Source organism: Miniopterus natalensis, chromosome 1, assembly GCF_054644295.1.
Source record: "Miniopterus natalensis isolate mMinNat1 chromosome 1, mMinNat1.hap1, whole genome shotgun sequence".
Taxonomy (NCBI): Eukaryota; Metazoa; Chordata; class Mammalia; order Chiroptera; family Miniopteridae; genus Miniopterus; species Miniopterus natalensis.
In genome coordinates this window covers 174291666-174306133 of record NC_142081.1, presented here as the reverse complement: position 1 = coordinate 174306133, position 14468 = coordinate 174291666, and the positions used below count along the sequence as shown (strand labels likewise).

Sequence of the window (14468 nt, the reverse complement as noted above, 5' to 3'; positions counted from 1 at the left end):
TGCAACTGACAAACCTATATTGACACATCATTATCACCCAAGTCCAGAGTTTACATTAGGGCTCATTCTTTGTGTTCTACATTCTGTGGATTTGAACAAATGTATCCACCATTAGGTTTCATCCATAGTAGTTTTACTGCCCTAAAAATCCTCTATGCTCCACCTATTCATCCCTTCCTCCCCCAACCCCTGACAACCATTCATCTTTTTACTGTCTCTCCATATAAGTTTTTCTTTTTCTAGAATATCATATAAGTAGAATCATACAGAATGTAGCCTTTTCAGACCGGCTTCCTTAACTCGGTAATATGCATTTAAGTTTCCCATAAATCTTTTCACAGCTTAACAGCTCACTTCATTTGAGCACTGAATGATATTCCATTGATTGGATGTACCACAGTTTACCCATTTACCTACTGAAGGACATCTTTGTTGCTTCCAAGTTTTGATAATTAAGAATAAAGCAGCTATAAATATCAGTTAAGCTTATTTTAATCAAAAAAGGTGCATTTAATGTATCTAATGTAAACCTGTATTTGTTAATATGTTACACTGTTAATGTATTACATGTTAATAAATATTAATTCATACTTCAATTCTTACAAATGTCTTTGCTAACTATGTTCTGTATCACATGGATCAATAAATATTACTGACAATACAGCTTCTAAAACAATTCATACAATTTTCTACTATGAACTATCGTCACATTTACAATTCAGTATCTTCTAGTAGAGACATATCTGACAATTTGGAACTTGGCTTCTACAACCTTCCCCAGTCAAATGAACTTCTCTTTAATTTTGTTTCTGTAAAAACCCTTAAAACTTGACTTATTTTAGCAAAACCTTTTAAATTGGGAAATAGCATCCTCAATAAAAACCTACTAGTCAACCAGAAGTAAAATTGTCAGAAATTCCACAGGTCAGGCAGTGTTCTAGGACACTGTGCACTAACAGATTAGGAGGAGGAATAATCTAGAGGACTGCCCGCTCCGTCCTGTGAAAGGCCAGCGGACATGTCTTATCAATGCCATCATGAGACTGTAAACATGGCTACTTCCAGAAGAAAAGTCTAAGGAAGAGTTCGGCCAGAATCCAATGATTTGGGGCCTGAACACCAACAGGCCAGATACCTGTCAGGTGTCATATTTTTAAAAATATCAATCAGTACAGGACAGTCGGAACACCTTCTGGCTGTGAATACCAGTACAGCCATAAGAATGCATAATGGCTGAATATCAGTAAGAGGTAATGAGAAACCTACTAATGGTGGCAGAGAATGGTATGAGAACAGGTAAAAAGCAGGGAGGTTCCAGAAAGAACAACAGATATGCAAACAGATGTACGTATAATGCAAAGTCTAAGAACAGGAAATATACAGAGAAATATACAGACATGTTTAATCCCTAGGTAGGTTTAATCATTAAAAAGGTACGTCAGAACTCAATTTTCAAGTTTGGTTTTTGGATGAGAACTTCCTTCTCTTGAAGGGCAAAGCAGGGTCCCATATTTGGAAAAAATGGAGTACCAAAGAGTTTGACAAGACAGGGCTCAGGAAGGAAGAAATACTAATTATCAGAGGTGGAAACTTGGACACAAGAATAGATGGCAGCCCAGACACTAGTGCTGAGGAATAAAATCAAGCCAAAACCTGTAGTGAGGTTAGGGTGATGGGGTCATCTGGACTAGTGCGCCGGGGCTCTCCCAAACTCCCATCTTTGCACAGGACTGGCCCCGGGGCCTGGTATAAGATTAAATGTACGCATGACTACAACAGGGGTATAACCTGGGAATGGTTATGAATGACATAAAGGTTTATGGAGCAGTGGGGGGGTCTGAAACTTTCCACAAATATTACCCTGACCTTTTCGAATTGTCTCAGATACCTATGAATACTGTGACCATCCATGTTAGATTTTCCTGATTCCAAACTTTCTGTGTCATTATTAATCTATGTGTCTTTATTCTAATATTTACCAATGAACAATTTTAAAACAAATCATAAAGCCAAATACTTAATGAGTTAGATAATCAGTCGTACTTCTCACCACACAAAATGTTTAGTCTTGAAGATGAAATGTCTCCTTTGTCAAATGAAGTAACCCTAGCTTAGTAGTTCAATTTTTTTGTTTGTTTGTTTAAATGGATGGGGCAGGCCCATGATTCCTAACTTCAATGACATCTGGAGCTTAGAACTCCAAATTCAGAGACCATCACAGAGATTATACTGTTTGCTTAACAGCACAATGCGTTGGCTTCACAGTCCAGGCATCATATCCTAAAGGAGATGGATTTCTCTGAGGCATGAGAGGGTGGGTATTTTGGCAATCAGCAATAGGTGATTGATTCTTTTCCACTACGACCAACATCAACTCTCAGTGAATACACCTCTGAAATTAATGTCAAGGAGAACATAAATCACCCTACCAAATTCACTTTATGAAAATCTCCTTTACCTCCTATATCTAACCCAAAACCTATTATTCCTACCTCTTAAATATTTCCCACATCCATAATTAAATGAGTTAATATTTGTAAAGCACTTCAAAGAGTACCTACCCATCTGGTAGGCATTCTATACATGTTTGCTAAGTAAAGAAATAACATTTCTTTATTTGTTCAACTTTCATCTCACATCTGGTCTACTTAAGTAGCATCCTAATCACCTCCTCGCACACACTGTACCTCTTTCTTCCCTCCTCTCTGCCCCTATCCCATGGAAAGTGCAAGTCTGATGAAATCACCCCAACCACTGTCATAAAACACATCAATGGTTCTCCATTTGTTTTAGGTTTAAGACCAAACTCCGTAACAAGGTCTTCAAGATTCCATGTGGTCTGGCACCTGACTACCTTTCTAGCTCATTCCCATACCTGCTCCAGCCAAACAGGCCACAATTCCTCCAGCCTCTAACACATGCTATCCCTTCTGCCCCCCCCCCCACCCTTTCCCCCAAACTGTTAGCTATTTCTTCCTTCACACTTTTCTAAGTATGACTAAACCAGGGAAACTTTTAAATTGAAATATGAAGGATTAATGGAAGTTAGATAAAGAATTGGGGGGGGGGGTATTCTTAGTGTGCTTTAACTTATCTAAGCCCCAATGTATTCTTCTATAAAAACAGCAATTCTCAAGTGATGAGTGAATGGATTAACCAAATGTGGTACATTCATACAATGGAATATTATTCAGCCATAAAAAGTAATCAAATCCATGCTACAAATGGACAAAACTTGGAAATACGGTGATAGAAGACAGACACAAAAGAACACCTATTATTCCAGAATAGGTGAATGTCCAGAATAGGTGAATCCAGAGAGATAGAAAATAGACTAATGGGTATAAGGTTTCTTTTGGGGGTGATGAAAATGTTCTACAAATTAGAAAGTGGTGATGGTTGCACAACTCTGTGAATACATTAAAAACTACTGATGTGTACACTTTAAAAGGATACATTTTATGGCATGTGAGTTATATCACAATAAAGCTATTATTTTTCAAAGTAGCAATAATAGTTTTCCTCAGATTTTCATAATTAAATGAGATTTAATAAATATGTGTAATTATACACACACGTGTGAATATACACATGTAATATGTATCACAATATTAGATCCATAAGTATTTCAATATTATTAATAATTAATATTGATCAAATAGCACATTTATTACTAATCAAATAACTCAGATTTTAACTGAAATTTACATAAATGCGTAACTGCCCTTTTGGGGACTGGCTTTTTACAATCAAGGAAAAACATCTCTGAGCATTAAAAAATTCTGTTTATGAACTATCCTCATTGCTTAAAAACTCAAGTAATGTATGCAAATTTAGTCTCTTAACATACCATGTCTTATTCATATATTAACTTATAAAATAAGTCAATTTACCTCTTCCATGTCTGTGATAAATATTGAGTTCTTTGAAACACTTGATGTCATAAAATTATGGGTGCAAATTCTAATAATTAATATGCTTACAAGAGGTGTAATATTGATAACGAATGCATCTGTGACCTTAATTAACACTGCAGATACATAACTGGATAGTTCTCAGCACCGAATCTTGCCTTGTCTTATCAATTTTGGGGAACTAAGCCAATCTTTTACAGGATAACATCCTCACTAAACAGCTGGTTTATCCCAACATTCCTGATTCCATGTTTAAAAGAAGTAATGCCTAAAACTGTTGGCACAAAGACAGAATCCCGAATTTAGGCCATAGTGAATGTCACCTCATTGTTACTGAGAGAAATAGGCTCAACTATAATCAGACTTCAGCAGCACTGCAACCACATTCTGCCAGCTAAGCAGGCCTTGAACCAGGGGGCCCCCAGAGATTAATGTAAAACGCAGAAGTTAACATTAGTACCAATCACGGCAAATACATCTAATAAATATGAGACATTACTATATTTAATGATAAAGAATTATAATGTGTACTGCTATTAAGTTACATTCAATGAACAAAAATCAGATTTTTTCCTTTTTGGGAGGGTAGGGCAACATTTGAAATATATAATTTATTTAAAGGAAGAATTTATTTCTCTCTCTTTTTTTTTTTTAACAAGTGCTATTAATAAAGCAGTTTTTTCTGTGTTCTTCCCAAGAATTTCACTAAATAGGATTTAGTGAAACGTGAATTTTTTGAAGTCACTAAGGTATCACTTCATGCATCCCTGCTCCAGGAACAGTTCCCAAGAGACATCACTAGTACTGTACCTACTAATCACACGGCACAAGAGGAGGCCTATGTTTAGCCTCCTACCTTCTTTCCTACCAACCCATTCCAACAAAATGACTTCACCCCTAACCTTGATCTTAGTTACAAGCACATTTACCACAACTCAACTAAGCATGGAGTATAGAAAGAACACATTCAATCAATTCTTGTCCTCCAGGAGTTTACACTCAAAGTAACAGAAAGGCACAACCAGGGCGACAGGTGCGATGGTCCAATGGTATTTAAAATGAAGAACACAACGGATGAAGCACCGAGCACCTGGCTGACTCAAGAACAGTGAGTAAGAATTCACTGTGAAGCAGACAAAGGGGTGGGGGTGCTGCCCATCAAAGGCACGGCACCCTCTAGGAGCTAGGTAAGTCTGCAAGAGAGGAGGCTGACGAAATGAGCAAAGCTAGAGAGATGATGAAAGGCTTCGACCCAAAGGGGGAAAACTATGAAGGAGGGGAGAGACTTGGGGAGGGCGTGCAAAAGGACCCCTTGGCAGTGATGGGGAGAATGCACACAGAACAGAAGGGAGCTATGGCAACAACCCAGGTGATAACGGAGAGGCCTGAACCAAGGCAAGTGGCTGTGGCAATAAGAGGCAGGCGAGATGAAGAACATTTTAGAAGGAAGAATGACAAGTCTTGGTTGATGACTAAAAGAGGCAGGGTATAGGGGTGAGGGAGGGTTGTTTAGCCATCCCTCGTTTCTGGCTCAGGGAGTCTGAGGATAGCACTAGAGCCTACCACGGTGGGGAACATCCTATCATTCAAAGCAAAACTCAGATAAATTCCTTTCCCTCTAGGCCTTCCATGCCCCACTGTGGTTCAATATGATCCCTTCTGTCACTGTGCCCCATTCTTTCGCTGTGTCAGTCATTTGGTAAGTCATAATGCATATGCAATACCTCTCATTTAATTACTGTTAACTTTGCATGTATACTTACTCTCCGACTAAACTAGAAGCTCTTCATTAAGAGCAAAGATCACATCTTTTCCTTAATGAGTATATGCTCAATAAACGCTGGCTGATTCCGGGGTTGGTGTCATGAAAGCATCCCTAGGAAGAGATAGATAACTACTGCCCTTTTCTAGGATAGTTAACATATTTTAATCCTTTCTTTTTTTCAAATGCAAAAGGACTAAGTGAAGACAAAACAAAGCATCCACAATGTTGATGAAATAAAATCATTCTCCCACGTTCCAGGGCTAGGGCAGCAGACATGCTCAGGGCTTTCATGAACAATGAGACTTGTAATTTCTTTTCTCTATCAACCTACTGCTTTACAATTGTAAAAAAAAAAAAAAAAAAAAAGCCTTCAAAGAGATTTGTACTATGAATGCCCAAGGGCAAAGGAATGCCCACAAACTGAATCATTATATCACTAACAACAAAGGCTTTACAAACATCTGTTTTTGGTTTCCTCTTGGATTTGGCTGTGGCTGGTTTCAGGGTTCCGGCAATGACATATAGAAATGTTTAAATGGTCACAAAACAAAATAAGCACAAAGTTCACAAGTATCTAAAACTCAGTTTTTACACGACAAGCTGCTGTGATATAATCTAGCATGCTGTTCCTCTATAAGAACCCATTAATTACAGTTCATTCTCTCTATAGAACTGTATTACTATTTTAAAAAATGTATGGTAAGAATGCAGAAAAGACAGGAGGAGGGAAAAGAAAGATTAAAAACCATGCTTGAGTTTATCTGATAAAAACTATATCCTATATTGCCCTTTTAAGTAGTAAAATTAATTTAAATTAGTAATTACAATTCTCCCAATATTTTAACTGTGTATATTCACTTAGAAACTTTCCTAGAACTAATATAATTTTCTGCCATCTGGCACAACAATATCTCCATATGGAAGAATTACTTACAGATCAAAAATAAAATACAGAGACTGTAAATGCAGTTTATTGGGCGTAATACAAATCTCAAGTTGTATTCTACAATGCTTTAACTTAAGAGTTTTTTCCTCCATATCAATGTTTGATCTTTTACATTATTTGCTTACAAAACAAAGCTACACTAAATAAATATTTTGGTAGAGTTAACTGAAAAAAATTAAATTTAGTCTCTCATATTTTATTCATTTGTTTGCTCAGGCCCCAGCAGCACAGTTGGGAGCAAGAACAACTGGGTTCTAATTCCAGTTCTTTGCCACTCATATGACCTTGGAAAAGTCACATTTCAATTTTCTTTGCGCAAAACAGACATTATAACAGAATCTTTGCTTGCTTACTTATTAATTTGGTATCATATTATTAAGATAATTTTGACAAAAGAAAACATACTACGGTAATAAATAATTTCTTGAAGTGCTTTGAGATCTTTGGAGAAAAGTACCATTGGAAAATGCTGGAGACACTGAACAAAATTAATACATCTGCCAGATGCACACATTAGGAAGACATTTAGGGACAGAGTAATAATTCAATGACATTACTTTCACTGACTTACTTGAACTCTGAAATTTAAGTATATCATCCTGAATGTTCTTTATCAGAAAATTTACCACATGTGAAAATTACTCATTGTAAGTTTAATGATAGGAACACGGCAAAGTTATGATCATTTTACTAAACTGTCTGGTGCCTTAAGACAGCCGATGCTGCCTCCACATTTTGTGCTAACAGAACTGTGGAATAGTACTGGTCTCCGATAACCCTGCAGAGATCAGAGTCTATCGGGCATCCTTTCCCCCATTTTTGACCAATGGAGAGAAAGTTTGCCAGAATGATATATATTAATAAAAAAGCCAAAGCAGGTCAAAGAATATTTAACTACCAATATTACAACTGCCCAGGGTGTGCACATCTAGATTTCTATTGATCTTACTGATTATCATTGAAAAAAATATTCCTCGATGTGGACGGGTTTCAAGAATTAGCATGCAAGGAAAGGCAGCGATCATACCTCAGCGTTTCTCCCATGTAGGCATATATACTTACAGCTGCTGCTCCAGGACTTTAGCAAGGACTTTATGCTAATTTCAAAAAACACAGAATCCTGTAGACTCAACATTGTCTCAACTGGCTGCAACACAGCAGCAGCAGCAGCAGCAACGGATTTGTTGATCTATCTCCCCGAGCCGAGCCGAGCCGCGCCGCTGTCCCTTCTCTGCTGTCCCTTCTCTGCTCGCAGGCAGCAGAGTTCTGACCCACAGTGCTTTGGCTTCATTACCATGCAGTCTCGCAGTGACGCACAACTATAGTGGAAGGCTGCTGAATGCAGATGAACCATCGCGTTGAATGAACGCTCACAAGTTTATTCTAAGTGCCCTGAAGGACATCCTCACCTTTCTTTATGTAGACATACACGTGGCCGCAAGGATCTCTGTTTATGTTCCTGTTATCAGTTTTGATGAGCTGTGTCTCCAGCTGCTTTCAGGGGGATCACTAGTGCTAGTAAACAGACAAGGGTAGAGCTCTGCCCTTGGATGCCAACTTTTCTCACTAGCTAAGGGCCTTAGAGATAAAAAATGAATTTGAACCTAACATGAGATCTTTAAATCTCCTCCTGTAATAGCTGACCAACAAGAAAAAAAAATCAGTGGTATTTATCCCACTACACTATCAGTTTTCTCTAGGTGGTTTTGGTAGTAAATTCTCTCCACCCCTCTACACACCCAGGCAGTAAGCAGGGACTTTCTCAGCATGCTTATGATGATGCAGAGTCCACCGTCTCACTTAACCCACCAGAGAGAATGCTGGCTAATGGAATGAAAAGATGATGTAATGGACACCGTGGCTGAGTCTCCCTCAGCTCTAAAACTGCTCTGCTCAGGACAAAGTTTCCTCTGCTGCAAACAACTTATTCAAAATAGAGAGCTCTCTTATGGGATTATTTTTAAAGCAGGGTCTTTTATTCCTAAAATAGCATAAAATTCCACTGAAAATCTTAGAAAATCAATGAACAGCAAGAAATTTCCGGTCAAAATGCACATTTTTAAAACTATAGAAACTTTTAAAACTGAAAACTGACACTATAAAGCTTAACTGATCCTCAAAATAGTGGAAAAATTTCAAAATCAAACCTGACAAATAATATTTTATATTAACAGCAGAAGAAAAATACCTTGACCTCATAATCCGTTTACTGTGACTTTCAAGGTCAATGAAGCATGTGTTTTTCCATATGTGGCATACTTTTGTATTGATCCATCTATACTACTGTATCCTTTAAATAATGGATAAACAATGAGTAAATTCAGTGATCAAAGTCAGAACTGAATGAATTTAGGCACTGCATTAAAAGAACATTCTTCCATATACAAGTGTCATACACTAAGGGAAAAGGAAAATCAGGTTCATTAAGACATATTCAGCGATAACAGTATTATTAGGAGCGTCATTTAAAGCTTATATTTCTTCAGAACAGTCCAAGAAATCTGGAATAAGTCTAGGCCATTCCTACTCCTGGACAAGCCCAAAACCTAAATTCAAACCAGGGCTGTAAAGGCTAACCACACAGAATTCCAATAACACAAAACCATTTGAACATGTCTTCCTGATCAGAGACACCTACAGATCAGTTAAGAGCAAGGTTTCCCTGGCCCAGGGGAACACAAATGCCTCAGGTGTTAACAAGAATAAAGGGCATCCACAGTCCCAAACCACCACCTACGACATCCCATTCAACAACAATGTACGTCAACAAACAAAAGGCTCTGAGTTGTACACAAAACAATATAATTTTTCATTTTAACTCAAGTATTCTCCAAAGTGATTTGACAATATAATCTTTTCATCCAACAGCTGTTAGCAGATGAGGGGAATAAACTCACCTAGACGCATACAAACGACACCATTAAACGCCAAGACTCAAAACTGAACCATATCAGCAAGGTGGGAGGCGTACACCACATATTTTGCCATATATTTTTCTACCCCTATGGAGCTAAGCCTATTAGCCTCACACAAATCTTAAAAGCTACTTAATACTATTTTGCTATAATGTCCCACCAAAGTAACCAAGGTTCATTCCTAGTAAACGGTTATATACACTCTAACAAGCAAAACTATTTTACAGAACATCAAAGTATGATCACTTTTGGGTGATTAAATAATAGGTGATATTCTCACAACCTTAAAAAAAGGATTTCCTTTTGCTTGAATTTTGTGTACAAGGATCGAAAAGAATAAATCAGAACTTAAAAGCTTCTACTGTATCTAATCAGCCTGTTACTATGTGCACACAGTCAAAGCAAATCAACAGTTTCTTTGGGACACAGATGCATGAAATTAATTTCAGGGCTTATTTTGGAAGTTCATTTTACATACACTAGGGCTTCCTTGTAGATATAGGGTTAGTGAAAATGGCACTTTCCACTTATATGGAAAAACATTCAATAGGCCCATGTAAGCAGAGCCTGGGCTTTAAACTTGATGCTTTTTTATAAAAAAGTAATGGTACTATTCCACCTATTAATCACAACTTTAACAAAGGTTAATGGAAAAGTATTTACATTGTAACCCTTACAAAACTTTTTAATCCTTACTAGACTTTTTACCCAAATTGCTAAAACTGTTAACCAGAAGAATTACATATATACCCAACAATCATTTTAGAAGACACGGGCAGAGGCCCACTGTATTTTGAATGCTTTCTCAATCTCTCAATTACACAAATACCAATATTCCTATCATTCTTCAAGTGACTTCTCTATCCTTAACCCTATTGATTAATAACAGAAACAAACACATAGCCTAGAGCTTACTGCAAGTTTGCAAAAAAAGCAGTTAAAATGTCGGTCTTTTATTTTATTCTTTCTATAAATTCAAAATTCTCCAAGTTGTATCATTCGTATATATTTTGGTCTCACTACCATAAAAAATAGCCACAGAAATCACTGTTCAATGCCACATCCTTGGCAAAGCAGAAAAATCAATCGTGGATAATTTCCTTCAACCATACTCCTCTGCACCTTTTAGATTATTATATATTAAAGAATGCTTTTAAAATAAGGTTTAGAATATTTTTCAGAAATTCACAATGTTGATATTATCAGTCTTCGCTGAGGTCCTCTTGGCATGAGTCAGATACTATACAGCACTGAGTACCAAAGGTGACTGTGGCAGTTCTCTTGCCCTGAAGGAGTTAGAAAGTGGGTTTCCCTCTTTCTTTTAAATCAATTTCCATTTAATTCTATGCCCGTTCACTGGCGTATTGAGGATTCATGGAATTTGTTACATGCTTTACATTTCTAAGTGGAAGGTAAATAGAGGTGTATATTCTAATACACACACACACACAACATATACCAGGAAAAATTCTCAGTACATCCTAAGAAAATATTGTCCTTTAGATAGAATCCAAACAAAATGTTCCTTGATATAATAAAATTTGGATTTAACTGAAAATATCATAAAATACAATTCACTGGAATTTAATGTTCCGTGTACCCAAAGGAAGTAAGAATCTGCAATTATTAACATTCTTAGGAAGAGTGCAAATATATGGATTACCCCTCAGATTAACATTTTTAAATTATCTCAGAAATTATTAAACTGGTATAAACAATAACAACCATAATATAGAAAAAATAGAAACTTGGCAGATTTTCCCATACAAAATGTCCAATATCCTATCACTCCACTCCTAGAGCCTTCAACATCCCCCACAGATTTCAGCCTCTTCAAAAAGTCCTCACCTTTTCTGGAGTTTAGAAAAGGGACTGAAAGGTTTTAAGAATGCAAGGAAAGAAGCCCTCAGGTGTATTAGGTAATTAACATCACAGGAAATACAAAAAAGAAATTAAATGGTTGCAAAAATCACTTTATATTTTGCTTTGAAACTTCATTAAACAATGCAACAAAACATTAACAGTAATTATCTATAATTAGTATCAGTAGTTAACATTTACTTCTCAATGTACTTACTTCTTTATACAGGGGTGGGCAAAAGTAGGTTTACAGTTGTTCGTATTGAAAATAATAATGTACAAATAAACTCTGTTTCACGTATCCACAATTGTAAACCTACTTTTACCCACCCATATATTTCCCAAATTTTCTACAATGACTTTGTTTTAACATTTTAAAACTTAATTACAGGAAGAAAGCAGGGTTCCTTGGAGAAACGGCAGATTCTAGGACTAAAGAACACAAGATAACCTAGAGCATCTTGTAAGGCCAAAAGTATGAAAGAACCAACACTGTAACAATTTGAGCAACAAAATAAATAGTGTAGTTTTGGAATATAACCCAAGCTGTAAGATAGAATCTATACTGATATAAATTAATGATTATATACAAAAGTAAGATGAGATCAATCTCACATTGTACAAAAAAGAGCTAACCTAGAAGGCCTGACTGGTATCCTTTCAAAATCCTGCTTCCAAGATTGGCCCTTGGCTAGCATCTAAGAACTTAGATTTCAAGAGGGCCCCACCATTCCCAGAACTGATAAGAGTGGCTGGCTCACACTATGCCTAAACTGCTGGTACAAATAATATAAGTTATGCTGAACATATGCTTTCCTTCAGGGAGTCTAAAATTTGGGTATGTGCCAGGCAATGGGTACCCATGTGATTAGGCCCAGTAAAAATCCCGGGCACTAAAAAGAAGGATCTCTTATCCTGTGGGAATAAGCCAGTCAGAGAAAGATAAGTACCACATGATCTCACTCACTTGCGGAATGTAATAAACAAAATAAACTGATGACCAAAATAGATCCAGAGACAAAGAAGCATGGAACAGACTGAGGGATCTCAGAGGGAAGGTGGGGGTGGGGAGAGATTAGTCAAAGAACTTACATGTTTATAAGCATAACCCATGGACATAGACATAGACATGGGGAAGGCCTGGGGGGTGGATGCGGGGTGGAGGGGATTAATAGGGGAGGAAAGGGGGACATCTGTAATACTTTCAACAATAAAGATAAATTTTTTAAAAAAATCCTGGGCACTGAGGCTCTAATGAGCTCCCCAGCTGGTAACATTTCACCATGGTGTTGTTGCTCGCTGCTGGGCCATCAATTGCCTCCTCTAGGATGCTACTGGGAGACACTCTGGAGGTTTGTGCCTGGTTTCCCCTGGATTTCACCCCATGTACCTTTTCACTTTGCTGATTTTGCTTGGTATCCTTTTGCTGTACTTAATCATACCTGTGAGTACAACTATATGCTGTATCCTGGGAGTCCTCCTAGCAGATCATTAAATGAGAGGATGGTCTTGGGGATCCATGACACACATTCAAGAGAATTCCAAATAACTTATGTAGATACTTCACCTTCAAGGAGGAGCATTGCTCCCAGATCCTTAAAAGTGTGAGCTACACTTAGGGGACTTTCTTCCAAAAGGTACAACAGAGACAGCAGAAGGAAAGAGGAATTTTACTGTGGAGAAACCTGACAAACACTACTTCAGCCAGGAGATCAAGGTGAAACTCATCAGTGATAAGTGGAGAATACACATGCTTCACATGACATGATGAAAATGGCATTTTACCTCTGTGTTCTTTCTCCCAAAACCTATAACCCAGTCTAACCATGAAAAAAACACCCGATAAACCCAAATTGAACAGTGTAAAAAAATACCCAACCAACATTCCTCAACATTATCAAGGTCATCAAAAACAAGGAAAATCTAAGAAACTATTACAGTTGAATACCTAGGGCATTCTATAGATACTTCAGAAGGGTCATGCCTTACTAATGGGCTAGCAGTTACTTTATACCCTTCTTAACATAGCTTCAAAAGATCAAAAGCAAACCTCAAAAGATTAAGCATGAGCAAGTAACTGCCTTCCAGAACAAAGAACAACACTTTTTTAAAAGAATGTAACAAAATCCAACATTTACAATGTCTAGCATCCAATTACATATTATTAGATGTGTGAAGAAGCAGGAAAAATGTGACCCATAAAATTAGTTAGTTGAGCAGATCTAGAAATGACAGAGATGATGGAATCAAGCATATGGGCTCTTCAAATGCTATTATATATAGGCTCAAGAACTTCAACGAAAAAATAAACTCGAGGAGAAAACAGTATAAAAATAGACTCAAATAGAACTTTGAGAGATAAAATACACAATATCTAAAAAAAATAAATAAATTCACTGGGTGGGACTAAAAGAAGATTAGATTCCATAGAAGAAAAGATTAGTAAACTTGGAGAAATGGAAATGGTAACTCTCCAAAGTCAAGCACAGATGACAAAACAGTGAAAAAAATGCAGAAAGCCTTGCTGAGCTTTGAAACAACATAAATGATCTAACATGTGTGTAACTGGAATCTCAGAGAAGTAAAGAGAAAACACTATCAAAAGTAATGATCAGAATTTTAAAAAACCTTATGAAGACTATAAATCCACAAATCCAAAACTCTCATCAAACCTCAAGGACGAATACATGCACCAAAAAAACACATACCAAGGCATGCCATAATCACATTGCTGAAAACCAATGAGGAAAAGAAAATCTTAAAAGCAGTAAAAAGAAAAAAGACATTACATACAGAGGATCAAAGATAAAAATGAACACAAATTTTTCATCTGAAATTATACAAGGCAGAAGTTGGAATGACATCACTGAAAAGCATAAAACTGGTGACTTATAATTCTGTATCTGTGACGATATCTTGTCTAGAAGCAAAAAACTTTTCCAAGACAGACAAAAGCTGAAAGAATTTATCACCAACAGATCTACATACAAAAAACATGAAAGAAAGTTCTCAGGCAGAAAGAAAAGTATACAAGGTGAAAACCTGAATCCATACAAATGATGAAAAGT

The 14468-nt window shown here is 36.9% G+C and overlaps 1 protein-coding gene across 4 annotated transcripts in view; it reads right to left on the bottom strand.

Annotated features, from left to right (window-relative positions):
- Positions 1–14468, bottom strand: part of FRYL (FRY like transcription coactivator) — a 231489-nt gene that overhangs the window by 140293 nt on the left and 76728 nt on the right. The gene's annotated exons all lie outside the window — the stretch shown is intronic.